Source organism: Ictidomys tridecemlineatus, chromosome 15 (genome assembly GCF_052094955.1).
Source record: "Ictidomys tridecemlineatus isolate mIctTri1 chromosome 15, mIctTri1.hap1, whole genome shotgun sequence".
In the NCBI taxonomy this organism is placed as follows: Eukaryota; Metazoa; Chordata; class Mammalia; order Rodentia; family Sciuridae; genus Ictidomys; species Ictidomys tridecemlineatus.
In genome coordinates, this window is record NC_135491.1 from 4,514,247 (window position 1) to 4,529,355 (window position 15,109).

A 15,109-nucleotide genomic window follows, 5' to 3' on the forward strand; every position below is an offset into this window, starting at 1 on the left:
GTTCTATGGCAAATGGACATGCCACACAGGAAGTCTCTACCTGATTTCAGCAAAAGCCACACAGCAGCTTCTTTCTGAGCATTTGAACCCAACAGTCGAACTCCCACCCTCCAACCCTGTCACCCTCATTATGAGAAAGGGAAAAGGCTCACCTGGGAATCCTCAGCATCCATCCTGCAAACCTGCAGACCAGTGGAGCCTGCACTTCAAAGACAGCTGAACAGGGATGTGCTTGGCTCAGTGACCAGTCTTTCCCCGAGGGCCATCATCCAGGGCCACTGACTGGGCTCATAATCACTTGTAAGGTTTTGGCTCCACGCTTACTGTTTCTCCTGGACATCAGACCCCAGATCTGCCTGTTAGTGAGGCTTGGAATCCACAGGCAGCCTGCTCTGGTGCCCTGGATTTGGAGGATGGGGGATTAGAGATTCTTCATTCCATCTGATCCTCTGAGGAATACATCTCTTGAAAACACTTGGAATCAGGGAACCTTGGCAGAAAAATACAATGATGGGGACTGTCCCACACAGACTGAGAATCTAAAGATATATTAGGGGAAGAGATACTGCACAAAGAAGAAATCTGAGTTTCTGTCTTGAAAGGCTGAGCAAAGGGCATCAGGGACATTCAGTGCTAGACCTGCAGGAGAAGAGAGACTCAGCAGAGGCATAAAGGAGAGTGGGGGGACTCAAGGCCCAGCTTCCTGAGAGATGGGGCTTTTCTGATGTCCCTCTCTCCCTAATAGCTGCTCAGCTCTCCTGTATCTCCTTAACAAGTTCAAAATATCACACCAAGCCCTGGCTCTCAAGCACATCATCACTCAGAGGTTGGTTCTCACAGGGCATCGGGACAGCAGGCTGCATGCCAGGGAAATGCCTGGCCACATAATTCTCACAGTAACATCTGTTCATCTGTCTGGTCTCTAGTGTGGCCAGACCCTGAGTCCACCATGTTCCTGGGGATTTTTAATTAGCTTATTGATGAGAGAGGCAAGACAGACACTCTTCGCCAAGGGGTGATTTATGGAGCACAGCCCAGGGGTCCTGATCATCCTTTCCAGGGGTCACTGGCAGGCTGCTGGGAGTCCACCTGTTGGGAATTGCCCCAGCTCCAAAGACTAACTTCTCCATCCCCCAAGTAGAGCCATCCAATAGTGATCCCTGCTGGATCCCATGATCCTGCCATCCAATGGTGAGCCTTGCTGGCTCACATGATCCTTACCCACCAATTAGAATGCACCCAAGCCAGCTGCCAAAAAAACATTAAATTATTAAACTGTTTCAACTGTCAGACCACTCTCACCTCTATAAATATGCAGAGCTGCCTCAATAAATGGGCATTGTCTCTGACAATAAGCCTTTATCGTTCATTTATTGGTGCCAAAACCTGGGAAAGGGGAATTCCTTGCTGTTCAAGGGCCACTTCTCTCAAGGCTTGCTGTCCTTGTCCACTTTTTTCCAGCGCTTCTCACAACACTGGCTTTTCAGTAGGTGAGTTCCCCTATCGGGTATACAACTTCAGATGGGCTACGCAGGTGCTTTGACCATGATCGTCCGGCTCAATCAGCCGCCCTACAGAACTTTACTTCCTCTCTGCTACTCTTCGTTACCACCAGGAATCGGCCCAAAGATCCCCAACAACTCTTCCAGTTCCTTCACTCTCTATCCCACTCTAGTCCACAGAGTCTTACTACTTTCCTTCACTCCTTTTTCACCCTTTCCCCACTAGATAAGACCCTCCTCCAACAGATCACTTCCGCTTGTCAGATCTGCCAGAAAACAAATACCAATACTCCATTAAAATCTAAACCTTTCCCTTCTCACCAGGCCCCCAGTCATACCCCAGCTGAAGACTGACAGATTGATTTAACCAACATGCCCCAAGTAAAAAACATAAAATAGCTTCTTGTATTTGTAGATACTTTTTCGGGATGGGTTGAAGCCTTTCCCTCTTCCAATAAACTGGCTTCTATGGTAGTTGATCTATTGCTTACTCACATAATACCTCCTTTTGGGATGCCCACTTCTATACAATCAGATAATGGCCCAGAATTCACCAAGCAGATAACTCAGGGACTGGCTCATGCGCTATCACTCCCTTGGCATTTCCATTTTTCTTACTTTCCCCAGGCTTCCAGAGAGGTTGAAAGGACCAATTGGTCCCTTAAAGAGACCCTCACCAAGCTCACCATGGAATTAAGCCTGGATTGAGTAAAGGTGCTCCCCTTGGCGTTATTGCGCATTAGGGCCCTGCCAAAAAAGCCTTCTAATCTCTCACCTTTCAAACTCATGTATGGCCATCCCCTCATTCCTCTCGGATTGCCTATAGAACCCCTTACCCATCTCCAAAACCTATGTCCTGCCCCTCCTCTTCCATCTACGCTCTGAACTATGGTGCTATCAAGACTGGTTCCTTCCTGACCTCAGTCTCTCTCAAAACCCTATCTCCTAACAACTGGTCAACTTGTTTACTATTTCCCACCAGGGGAAAAGTCCCCTCTAAAACCAAAATGAAAGGGCCCTGCTCAGGTGATTAAGTGCACACCCTCAGCAGCCAAACTCAAACTACCTAATAACCAACTTACCCCGTGGATTCACATTTCCAGGCTTAAGCCCGGCACTCCTACACCTTCATCAGAAAAGCCAATGATCATCACCTGTCATTAAATACTCTTGTCAATGCTCCCCCTCATTTCTGGCCCCTCTTGGGTCCTCTCTTCACCCTATGTCTGAAGATTCCAGGCAAGTGACCCTAAGGGCCCCCTCTAGATAGACCTCCCGCCACTTGCTTGAATCTAGCTGGTAGTGGGACTGTTGTGTTTTCCTTCTGACAAACCACTTAGGTGTCCAGAGCATGGTGACCCCTGAATAAGTGTGATCATAAGAGAGCACTTTACCAGTTGTCTTCTGGGCCTAAGGAGAAACATGTGTATTTTTTTTACCCTCCCAGTTTCATTGAGGTGTAACTGGTGTGCAGGACCCTGCACATAGTTGGCACATACAGTTTGGGCATGTGCACATGCTGGTGTTCCCATCAGCACCCTCCAACAGCGTTCCCACACCTGGGTTCCTGGTGAAGTTGTTTCTTCCTGTTGCCTACATTTACCCCTACCTGAGTTACCTTCAATGAATCCATGACTGTCCTGGGAGGCAACCTGAGCTCTCCTTGGGTGAGGCGTTGGGTGTGCTCTGGTCCAGCCCACCTACTGTATCATCACTCTGTCTTCCCCCTTCTGAAGTGCTCTCTCCATCTTTCCTTTCCTCAACTTCTCCATCCTGTGGAGAGGTTGCCCTGTTATGGTTATCTACATGCCCTGCTTCTGAAAAACCAAGGTGCTTCTATGGGTCCTGCATATTTTCCAATAGAAGAGTGAGAAGCTTTGGCGTCATGAGTTTCTGCTTTTCCTATGTGTATGTGTGTGCATGTCTGAGTTCAGTTTTAAGTTCCCAGGGAAAGAAGTTACCATCTTCTGATGGCAACTGGAGTGTACATAAGTACCACTGAGACTCGCTGCTCAGACCAGTGGTTAGTTGGAGCATCTATGCCAAGTGTGATAGCATGCACTTAGTGTGTCCACCTTCAAGTTTACACAGGGCTCCAGAGGGCCTCCCAGTTTTGTAAGAATTCCAAGTATCAGTATTTAAAGTTGAGGTGTTTCACATAAAACCTGGAGAGATCTGACTTCTCTCAAAGGGAAATATAGTAACAATGGGCCACCGTCCTCCCTTGGCTGCCTTCGAGAAAGGCAAAGAGAGAACCAAGCTGGAACATCCAGGTAGGAGAAAGTTTGAAGAGCAGCCTTAATAGAGAGGGGAGGGAGCTAGGTTGGACTAGGAATGAAGAGTGGAATTGAGGATGTTAGGTGCAGGACAGACTGGTCTACAGGGCCTACAGGGCATACCAAAAAAAGTTAGCTGCAGAATGACCTGGCCTCTCAAACACTCTGTCTGGTTCTTTATCACCTGTTTGCTTCAAGTCCAAACACTCAAGCCCCCACTCAAGGCTAAACACTCAACCCCCCCTCAAGGTTTAACTTAACACTTAACTCCCCCATTGGGGCCAACAAGGCAGCTTGCAGACCCAGAGACCCCATTAGATTTGGGCTATTAAAAACTCCCTGTGCCTGTTCCTTCCCCCTATCATAAGTTCATTCAGACTGAGGTGGGTAAAAATTCTAATCAAGCTTTTAACCAGATTCTCTTCAAAATTACAAAATCTTGGCTACTGATGATATCTCCAGTCAAGACCTATGCCGAATGGACTGACGTCAGCATGGATCTCTGGTGGCAAGAACCCTTCCTTGATACTGGTCTTCTCTGCCCTCCTGTGGGGGCTCCTTACTTCCCTACTCTCTTTCTCCCACACCGCCCCATTTCAGCAGGAACTAGCCAGAATGATACCCACTCTCATTTAATAACAAAGAGGGGGGACTGTTGGGAGTCGCCTCACCTCCAAAGACTAATTTCCCCATCCCCCAAGAAGAGTCGTCCAATGGTGAGCCCTGCTGGCTCACATGATCCTGCTGTCCAATGGTGAGCCTCGCTGGTTCACATGATCCTTTTGTCCAATGGTGAGCTCTGCTGGCTCACATAATCCTTACCCACCAATTAGAATGCACCCCAAGCCAGCCGCCAAAAAACCATTAAATTGTTAAACTGTTTTAACTGTCAAACCACCCCCAGCTCTATGAATATGCAGAGCTGCCTCAATAAACAGGCATTTTTCTCTGACAGCAAGCCTTGATTGTTCTTTCACCACTCACTCTGGGATCTCCTTGTAGTTCATTCTGTCTCACAGGTCTGAAGGTCAAAGTTAACCTGAGCATTGCACATGCCTATGCTAGATGTACTGCTTTTACTCGGACAGCTGCTGCTTATGCTGGGCTGCTGACTTCTGCACCTGGGCCACACATGGTCATTGCTGTGTACCACAGAGCACTGGTACTGCATGAAGTCATGGTTTAGCAGCTCATCTTTGGGAATCTCCAGGCTGCACTGGCTCCTTCAAGACTCCATGAAATATGGTGAATAAAATCTGTGTGAAAATCTGTGTGGAAAGGGGTTACATAATAACCCAAGTGTCATCACTGAAACCCAGGTCTTTCCAAGTGCTAGGGACAGGTTTTTCTGTTCATTAGGCTTGACCCCCTCTTGCCCCCACTCAGTGCCCCTCTGCAGATGCTCCAAGTGACCCATCCTGTTGGCTACTCTCCCAGTGAGTCTTCCTTCCTAGTGACAAGCTCCATGGCCAAGGGATGGTTGTGATGACACCATCAGATGTCACAATCATGAGAATTTGCTCTGGGTGTGTCTGTACTCTCCATACCCCAGCCTGCCTGGAGCTGAGGCCAAAGGACCACAGGATATGCCCTGTTCCAGGCCCCAGGCTCCCCCTAAAAGGGAAGAGATGGGGAAGGAGAGGAAAGAAGACAGAATTAGCAAGATTTAGCCTCAAAAATTGAGAGAAGGCTGGAGTCCAATGAGACACATGATACTATGTCCCTCATAGGCCACACCTCAATATTTCCTGAACCTTCCATATAAGACCCTCCCAGCCCCCAAGGATCATGCAAAAGCCTCAACAATTATAAGAAGTTACTAACAAGGAACTCATAATTTCCTTAGTAATTAATAAGTGTGGAGAAAGTTTTTCAGCCTTTTCCTGGGCTCCCCAGGCCTGCACTGTCCTTGCCTCTCCAGGTGAAGTGATAATTGTAGCCCTGAGGGGAAGTGAGGTCACAGGAGCACAGACCTTTATCTCAGGGCCCAGCTCCCTCCCTGCCTCCATGCTGGCTGTCAGGACCTCACATTGAGCCCAGCACTTTGCACACAAGAAGCATCATGAGTATTTTATGTTTTTGTCACAGAGGCAGCGTGTGTAAATGGGTAACTTTGAGAAAGTGCTCAGTTCTGGAAAGGATTGGGGTTGAAACAGATTTAGTGCCAATAGAGACCAGGGAGAGGAACACTAGTTTGATGTGTGCTGTGTTAGTAAAGGAGTCATGTGGCTCAACTGTTGCCAATTGCTCTTGGCCCCCAATGTTATTTAATAATCCACTGAGGATATTTCTATGTGAATAATACAAGTGGCAGTGAATTCTGATTTGGAAGGGGCTTAAGGACACTTACTCTGCTCTTGACATTACTTTAGGCAGAGCTTAGGATACATTTTGACTGCTACGATGGCTGTGTGTGAAATGTCTTCATGTTCATAGTAAAGATGAGACTGAAACCATTAGGTTCACCTCACTTGGGGCTCTTCTGGAATAAAAGATGTTCTTTTCCAGCTCTACATTCCAATCACCTATGGGAGAGAGGAATCACGTCTCCTCTGAATGCCTGTGCTGTGGTGGCTGAGGTGAGACTCTCTTCCTGCTGTTCACAGAGAGAAGGTAACATTATAGTGATGAGAGATGGTCAGTGGTTGTCAGAACCAAATGAATCTGTGATTTCCCATGGCTTAATAATATCCCAACATTAATCACAAACCCATGACATTTTCCTGTGTTTTATTCAGCACTGAATTCACATACTCCAGCTTCTACTGACATACCTCTTATATTAAGTGTCTTCCAGAAATCCTGCTTCTTTACTGACAGTTTCACTAATGTAATTCTCAGGGAAGAGAAACTTTTAGCCTTAAATCAGTGAGGACTTCATTTCTACCCTGAACTACTTTCTCAGTTATTAGTACATCATATTTCATAGTTTATGAGCCAAGTAATATTTTTGAAGAGTTTCTTTATAGATTTCAGTATGTTTTTATTCCAGGAATGACAACAAATGGATATTTCTACTGTGGAACTGTTTAGAGGGGATTTTCTTCCATTCATTTATCTTAAAGAGTAAAAGCACAGCATTTTGTAACATCTATTTTAATTTCTCATAATTTTTCCTCCTCAATTGTTTTTAACATTTTATTAGTATATTATAGTTATGCATAATACTGGGGCTCATTCTGACATAATTATGCATGCTCAGCATCTAATTAGCTCCATTTAAGTCCTCACTGCTTTCCTGCCCCTCACCTCCTCCTTCTCCCTCTTCCCGTGTGGAATTCAAACTTGGGTCAGTCTTACATTCATTAAAAGTAGAGACAGGGCAATTTCTGTGGGTCTGCATGTGCATTTGTCAGTTTGGAATTGCTGGCACAGAGTTTTATATCTGATCCAGTAAGAGGAAACCACCAGTTTTGCCACCTTTGCACCAATTTTAAACCCATTGCCAGTTCATGAGATCCCTGGCCTATCTTCATACCTTCCCAATTGTGGTACTTACTACCATTTTATTTTAGATTCTGGTTAGCTTGTTCTTATACTGGGGAATGGCTTCAATAAAAACATTGAACTTTCTCCCCATGTTTACTATTCATTGAATTAAGCCTTTTTTTCTTAAGTATCTTTTGGTGAGGTTTGCCAATTTTTAATCTATTTGCAATTTGTAAGACTCTTAGAATTGGATACATCAAACTCACTCTCCCTGGCTATGTATGGCATCTAATAAAAGTTAATGCTCAATTTAATGTACCTTCTCATTTCAACAATATGTTTGATGTCTTTGTGCTTTTAAATGAACATTTTCTTACTTAAGACCTCATAAATATTCCTTTTGTTATTATAAAAGGTCCATTGCTTACTTTAAAGTTTAGCTCAGAAATTCTCTGAGAATTTGTTGTATGGAGGCAATGTTGATTGAAGTTCTTTTTCCAATGTGAATAGCAAATATCAGTTCATTCTGAAACATAAAATGCTCAATTCTTTCTATGACTTTGCTCTCACTTTTTATTGCTCCTCCCAGGTTAGCATCACCTGATCATCAAGGCTCAGTTTTCTGGAAAGCACACTGTCAATTCTCCCCAGTAACTTGTGCACCTTGAGGTCATCGAAATCCTGCAGGTGTATGCAATGAAAGCTGCTCTTGGTGTCAAAAGTTATTTTAAGAAGGGGATCTCATTTTGTTGCTCAGGCTGGCTCGAAATTCCTGTGCTGCAGTGATTCTCCTGCCTCAGCTTTGCAGTTAGCATTTGGATACAAGTGCTCACAATGGTGCTGGGCCCAGCTACTGTTAATGAGTCATTTTGCTCAGAGGAATGACTGTTGCCATAATGTAAAGGACGTTGTGCTGAATGAAAATATGACCTCCTGGAATGTGGCAATAGGACTGATGTTCTTATCACTGGTTGTTGGAATTCTGGGAAATTTATCTCTGTTTTATTATTATTTAGTCCGTACCTGCAATGACTGTACAGTAAGGTACACAGATATGATTCTCAAGCACCTGATGATAGCCAACTCCTTGGTCATTCTCTCTAAAGGGATTCCCCAGACAATCACAGCTTTTGGTTTGAAGAATTTCTTCAATGACCTTGGATGCAAACTTATTTTGTATATTCAGCGAGTGGGCAGGAGTGTGTCCATTGGCATCACCTGCCTCTTGAGCATCTTCCATAACATCACAATCAGCCCCATGGTGATGCTAAGGAATAGCTGGAAGAATCTCAAAGGAAGATCTTCCAAGTACATTGGCTTCTCCATTTCCCTCTGCTGGATCCTGTACATGGTGGTGAATCCCATTTTTTCTCTCTATATGCTCAGCAAATGAAGTAGTGAAAAGAAGACAGAGAAAAGAGATATTGGGTACTGTTCTTCTGCAGGTCGTGACAAAATAACAACTTGTTATATGCAGCCTTATTTGTATTTCCTGAGGTTGTCTTTTCCGTGCTCATGATCTGGCCCAGTGGCTCCATGGTTTTCCTTCTGAACAGGCACAAGCAGAGGGTTCAGCACATTCACAGCATCAAAGTTTCTCCAAGATCGTCCCCAGAGTCCAGAGCCACCCAGAGAATCCTTGTCCTGGTGGGCACCTTTGTGACTTTCCACACCCTCTCCTCCCTATTGAACGTTCATATTGGTCTATTTTCCATCCCCACAGGGTGGCTGGTGGACACCAATGACCTAATAGCAGTGTGTTTCCCCACTGTCAGCCCCTTTATTCTCATGAGCCATTAGTCCACTGTACTCACTTTATCCAGGCTCTGTTTCATTCGCATAAAGAATACAAAATCCTGCTAGGTGCTGTGGCATGTGCATGAAACACAGGAAACTCAGGGAGCTGAGGCAGGAGCAACCCAACTTAAAGGCCAGCCTCAGCAAGTTAGTTAGATGTTGTCTCAGAAATGAAAAAGGAAAAGGGCTGGAGATGAAGCTCAGTGGCAAAGCACCCAGGGTTCAGTCCCCAGCATCAGAATACACCTCAAACGTTGCCCCATTGTATCATAAGTACATGATTGCATGTTTTCACATCATGTTCACTAGCCATCCTAGTTCCTGTTGGGCAAATGGAATGGATGAGTCCCCAGTCCTTCCAGGTCATTTGAATCAAGTGCTGTTCTCCTGGAAAGTTGGCCTGGAGCAAATCCAGTGGAGAAATGAGGGTGGACTTTGTGGGAGGATAATTCTCCTTAGCATCGTCAGTAAGTTCATAACTCCCAGAAAAGTTATTTTCCAAATTGTCTTTTGTTTGATTCCTGTGAAAACAGAGCTTGTGAAGACAGATTTAGAATTAGCTACTGGAATAAAGGAGAGAACTGTTTACTACATGGTGAAATAAAGATAATATATCTGGTGCAAGGCAGGTTTGTTAGTAGTTCTCCTTAAAATAATTGTCTCCCTACATGCAGGGATCTTGTGATGTGATGCAAATTCCTTTCCTGTGCAGCGTCCACCTGGGCCACCCCACACAGCCAGACTGAAGTTGGTGGGAGCACAGTGCTCCTGCTGCCTGTGGTGCCACAGGAAGGAAGCCCTGGGTTCTATCTAGGAGGCACATGTCTTCTGCTGTCTTCTGCTGGGATCTGTTCAAGGGTTGCAGTGTAATCTCACTTTCACATTTTGTGAAAACACCCACAGCTGTCTTTCAAAACAGGAGGATAGATGGGCATGTCTTAACTATGCTTTTTAAAATAGCACTTACAACTCTCTAAATCAGAATATATTCATCTATTTGTGCTAGGTTGTAGTCTTAGGAGATTCGATTCCTCTATAAACAGTGCAGTTGCTGGTGCAGGCAGGGTTGTGAGAAGTGTCACAGCAGGTCCCACAGATGGAGACCTGCAAAGGGGAGGGGAAGATACAGGAGGCTTCCTGGGTGACAGCGTTCTGGAGGGACTTTGGTAAATAGCAATTATTATAGGAACATTTATTGATATACACTCCATGACCTAGTAACTCTGTCTCTGCCTGTCACCCATGTGATATCTTCTGAGAAGGCCACATGAGTCACTGAGGTTTTTCTGTTGAAAGTGGACTCTTTGGGGAATGTTTGAAAGAGCTTGAGTTTTAAGGCTTCGCTTATTTAAGGCAAAGTCTAATTTTATGGAAAAGGTGAGTTGGGTACAGAGGGGATTCTGATATGGCAAACCCATCAGTATTGTGGTAAGTTCCTAAGAAATGTCAATAATTAGAGGGTGGGGAAGTGGGATGGTAAATGTTTGCCCCAACAGCAGTGGGTTTACCTGTAGAATGAACAGATTCTTCCCAACAAGAACCTTTCATGTGATGAGAACAGAGATGAAATAATGGGAGGCCCAGGGATGAGGAGAGGGGTGGAGCTGGCCCTGCACATCCTGGGGAATGCTCACTCTGGAACCTGCCTGGAGGCTTGCTGAGAGGCCCAGGCCTCACCTTCCTCCAGTGGCTGCCTCAGCACTCCCTCACCTGTGAACCCTGGCACTCAAGGGCATTTACTAAAAACACCCAGGGCCACTGTTAACAGTGAAGTGTTGAGGGAGGGACAGAGCACGGCTGTGTGATGGACAAGAGTGAGCACAGGACACAGAGAAATGGACGACAGATGTGAGATGGTGGAACAGTGAGCCTGGAGGGCCAGGTCTAAAGATGATGGAGGGGAGAGTGGGGGAAAGGCAGAGCATGTCACCTGTTGCTCCAAGGTTAAGGCCAATGCCAGGCTATGACTACAAAGGGAAGAGTGGTCCAGGAAGGCACAGGCATAAACCCACTGGGTTCCAGGTGGGTGGATGGCAAGGTGACAGGAACAAGGGAGTGATGGCAACACAAGACATTGGCAATGGGGGCCAATGGTCAGTGGGAAGCATGTGGAGACCTACTGTGGGCAAAGATCAAGAGAGGAGGATGGTGGACAGTGACTGAGGTGGATCCAGAGTGTAAGCAAAGGAGGTGGAGCCTGGGGAGGGGACAGACATGGGGAGGGAGGAAGGATGTGCACAGGAAGGGAGGGAGCCTGAGGGAGAGGAGCCTGGTTGTGAGTGCACTGAAGCACCAGGAGCAAGGGGCAGGGCTGCAGGGAGGTGGATGGTGGTCAGGGGCAGCATGCACTTCACAGAGGAGCGGAGGTACCAGGAGGTTGAGCACTGTGGATTTGAGGGTGTTAGGCAGAGGACCAAAGGAACAGGCTGACACTAGATTTGGGAGTAGATACAGAGAAGGGGAAGGAAGACAGGTGACAGAGTTTGCAGGAGCCACTGAAGGCGAGGAGGATTGTGGTCAGACTGTGGTCCTTGGAACAGGGAAAAAAGGTTTGTGTTTTGTCCTGGTTGTTGCTGTTGTTTCTTTGTTTTTCAAAAATGTGACAGAATGTGGGTCCAGGGAATATATTTTAGAAAGGGTGGGAGGAAGTGAAGGACAATGAAGGCTTATGGATTTCTAAAGGTCACAGCAATGGAGGGATGGAGGATGTAGCCAGACGTGTAAGGGAGTGAACCTCAAGGGTCTCCTTTCCTCCCAGAGCCTGACTCTGCAGCACACACTGTTCACTTTAGCTTGGCACCTGTTGCATACATTGTGGCCCAGCAGATGCCAAGGGAAGAGGAGAAGCTTCCAATAGCTCAGGCATCTGGGCAGATACCAGAAGATGCTTTCAGGATACTCCAGGCCTGACTCCTGCTGCAAAGGCTGTTTTATAAATGATGCCCTACCGGGGTGTCTGCTACCTTCCTGGGCTCAATATAGGGTTGTCTGGATGACCTATGTTAAGCCACCTGCTGTCTTCTCAGGCTAGACCTGCATATCCTCAATGCATGCACTCAGGCTCACAGGGAAATCAAATGTCCTGGATCCAGTGGATACACCAAACCAGTCAGCACACTGCTCAAGGAAGCCCCACAGTACTGATTCCTTCAGTGGATTCCTGAGCAGTGACCCCACAACCCAATTTCTGTCCCTCCTGTCTACAGAACAGCTTCCCTGGGGTTCACAGAAAATAGAACATCAGGTGCTGGAGGACATTGGCCTGCACATGATACCACTGCTTCCCAAGGTCCCCTGACCCTAGCCCTCTGGCACTCAGCTAAGTCCACCTACCCAGTCTTGCCCCAGGTCCACTATGCTGCCTCTGCTACATGTGGACACTGTGACTGGTGTCCACTGTCCAGGGCATAGCATGTCCTCCCAGGGCTATTAGGCACCTGACCAAATTTCCCAAGGGCCAGTGTCAGATCCCGATGATAATCTGTAATTTCTGGTACAGCAGAGATGCATAAAGAAAGACACACGCACACACACACTTCCAGTAGAGAATGAGCAGCAGCTTCATTTTTTCCCTACTTCTTTTATACAGCAAAGAAGAAACACATCTTCTTGGCAGCTTAATCTTATCAAGCATGGATAAACATTCTCAGAATAACTTTGTTCATGGTCATAGTGCTCCATACTTCTTATTATTTGAGTTGAAGTTAGTTAATTTCCTGGCAGTCACATATATCTATATCTATATGTCTATATCTATATCTATATCTATGTCTATGTCTATGTCTATATCTATATATCTAGATCTAGATATCTAGATCTAGATATAGAAAGAAAGATATAGATATAGATAGATAGATAGATGGATAGATTGATTTTAAACTTGGCAAAACATTCTTTTATCTTCTTAAGACACCAACAAGGACACAGTTCAAAGGGTTCATACTTTCTCACAGGACCCCTTTGTTTTGCTAAGCTCAGCAAAACTTAACTCTTTGTGTGCGTGAGCACACAGGCAAGGTCCAGAAAATTATGGAGGGTCCTTTAATGCCAGAGCCCATGACATTATTCCAACCAGACATTACACACAGTGCGTGGGATCCCGGGCAATCCCACATCCTTACCCTGCTCAAGCCGTCCCCTCTGGCTGTTACCTGATGTCCAACAGCAACTCCTGTGTGGCCCACCTGACCTCTGCGCTCCTTTGCAGCTGTATGTGGGAAGATTTCTGCAGTTCTTCTGTCCACGTGTCAGAGTGTTTGTCTTTCCATCCAAATAGCCTTTAAATCAAGGAAAACCTATGCATCCCCCACCCCCAGGTCCTGTCATCCCTGTGGACATTAACTGCCTTAGAATTTTTCCTACCTCTGTCCTTCGGGCACTTGAGCTCATGTTCTCCACCCCCCACTATGTCCTTTGTCCCAAGTGCTGCTGCACTCGCAGGATCTGAGACCCAAATTATATTATCCCCTTAATTCTGTGCACAGTTTGCCCCTTTGTGCCCTTAAAGTCCCCAGTGCACTTGAGATGCACCACATCCTGTACCCCATGTGCCTTGTCCTCACTGCCATTTCTCTATTACTTTACAGCGCTCAGCCACAAGCCCCCTTCACCCCATCTAACCCCCAGGACTTCCATGTGCTCACTCATTATCTATTGCACACTCTCAGCCTACCCCCACATGTCAACTGTCACACCATATCCCCTCACCAAGAGCAAACCCAATAGCCTGCTTAACTGCCACATGTGTGCAATACTGTCCTGGTGGGCTGTGAGAGGCTGGGAAAGAATGCAAAGGGCAGACGTGACCCCCCTCTTCCTGGGGTTCATTGGCCTGGATATAAGCACAGTTTTATATATGTATAAGAAGTACTCCCACACATTGAGAAGAATGTGTGAGTGACTATGTGACAGAGAATGGAACAGGACATTTAGTTCGGTGTCTGAATTGTGAGTGTGTGAATATGGGAGTATGGGAATGACTATCACATACATATTTCAGTCCACATGGTATGAGTGTGTACACTGTGTGTTGAATTATGCACGAGTGTCTAATGCACTGTGTGTGTGTGTGTTAGAGTGTGAATTGTTAACAGATAGCTATTTTCCATCACTTTCAAACAGTATATGCAGTGAAGAACTAGGAAACCCAAAGTGATTTTAGTAGATCAAGGAGATAAGTGAAAATCAAGATATCACGGAAATTTGCAAATGTACATATGGATGCATAGAGTGGAGGCACTTGGGGCTGGGACTGTGGCTCAGAGGTAGAGTGCTCTCTGAGCATGCCTGAGGCTATGGGTTCTATCCACAGAACCACTTAAAAATAAAATAAATAAATATATTGTGTCCACCTACAAATAAAAAATAAATTTTAAAAAGAGATTGGAGGCACTGTCTCATTAAATCTACCTCCGCCATTCCTGAATTCCTCCAGATACTGAACATACATGAACCCACTGCCGCCTGGGTCCTTCAGGGCTGCAGAAGGATGCAGATTTCCAGGCAGAATGCTCACATAGGGCAGGCTTCAGCTGAGAGCAGGAGGGGGCTAAAGTGAAAATTTAGCCTTAGACAAGTGAGGTCAGGACTCTCCCTGTTATTGCTGAGTGGTGGTCTTCAGGTTATTGAAATGCCATGCCTGAACAGTGCTTTGCTTGCCTGGGTGCTTTGGTCACCAGAGAGCCTAATGACGTGACTTGTGCTGGGAAATGAGGTCCATATGGTAATTCCCAGCCTCAGGAAGACCTGAGACTACACTCAGCCACGTGGACAGTGTGTGAGGGTCTCCAGGAGAAGGTCTGGACCCAAGGCCCAGGTGAGCTGCCCTGGCGGACAGCATCGAGTTGTTCGTCTCATGTGGTGGGGAAGCAGAGCATCTGTGACCCACAGGGAGGATGAAGGGAGGCTCCACACTGGGTACCTCTCCTGGACTCTGCCTATCAGCGTCTACCCTGGGCTGACTGTAGCCCATATCCCTTCCCTGAATTTAACTGTAACCATGTTCATAAATGTATTCTGTGAATGTCACGAGTTCCTGTAGGGAAGCTACGTGTGATTTGGCGACTCCAGACTGACAGCTGGGTCAGAAGTAATTGTTGTCTTTTG

The 15,109-nt window shown here is 46.1% G+C and overlaps 1 pseudogene; it reads left to right on the forward strand.

The window, feature by feature from the left end:
• The first annotated feature begins 3,708 nt into the window (after nt 1-3,708).
• On the forward strand, nt 3,709-9,007 carry LOC144371109 (vomeronasal type-1 receptor 4-like; annotated as a pseudogene).
• Nucleotides 9,008-15,109: the final 6,102 nt, after the last annotated feature.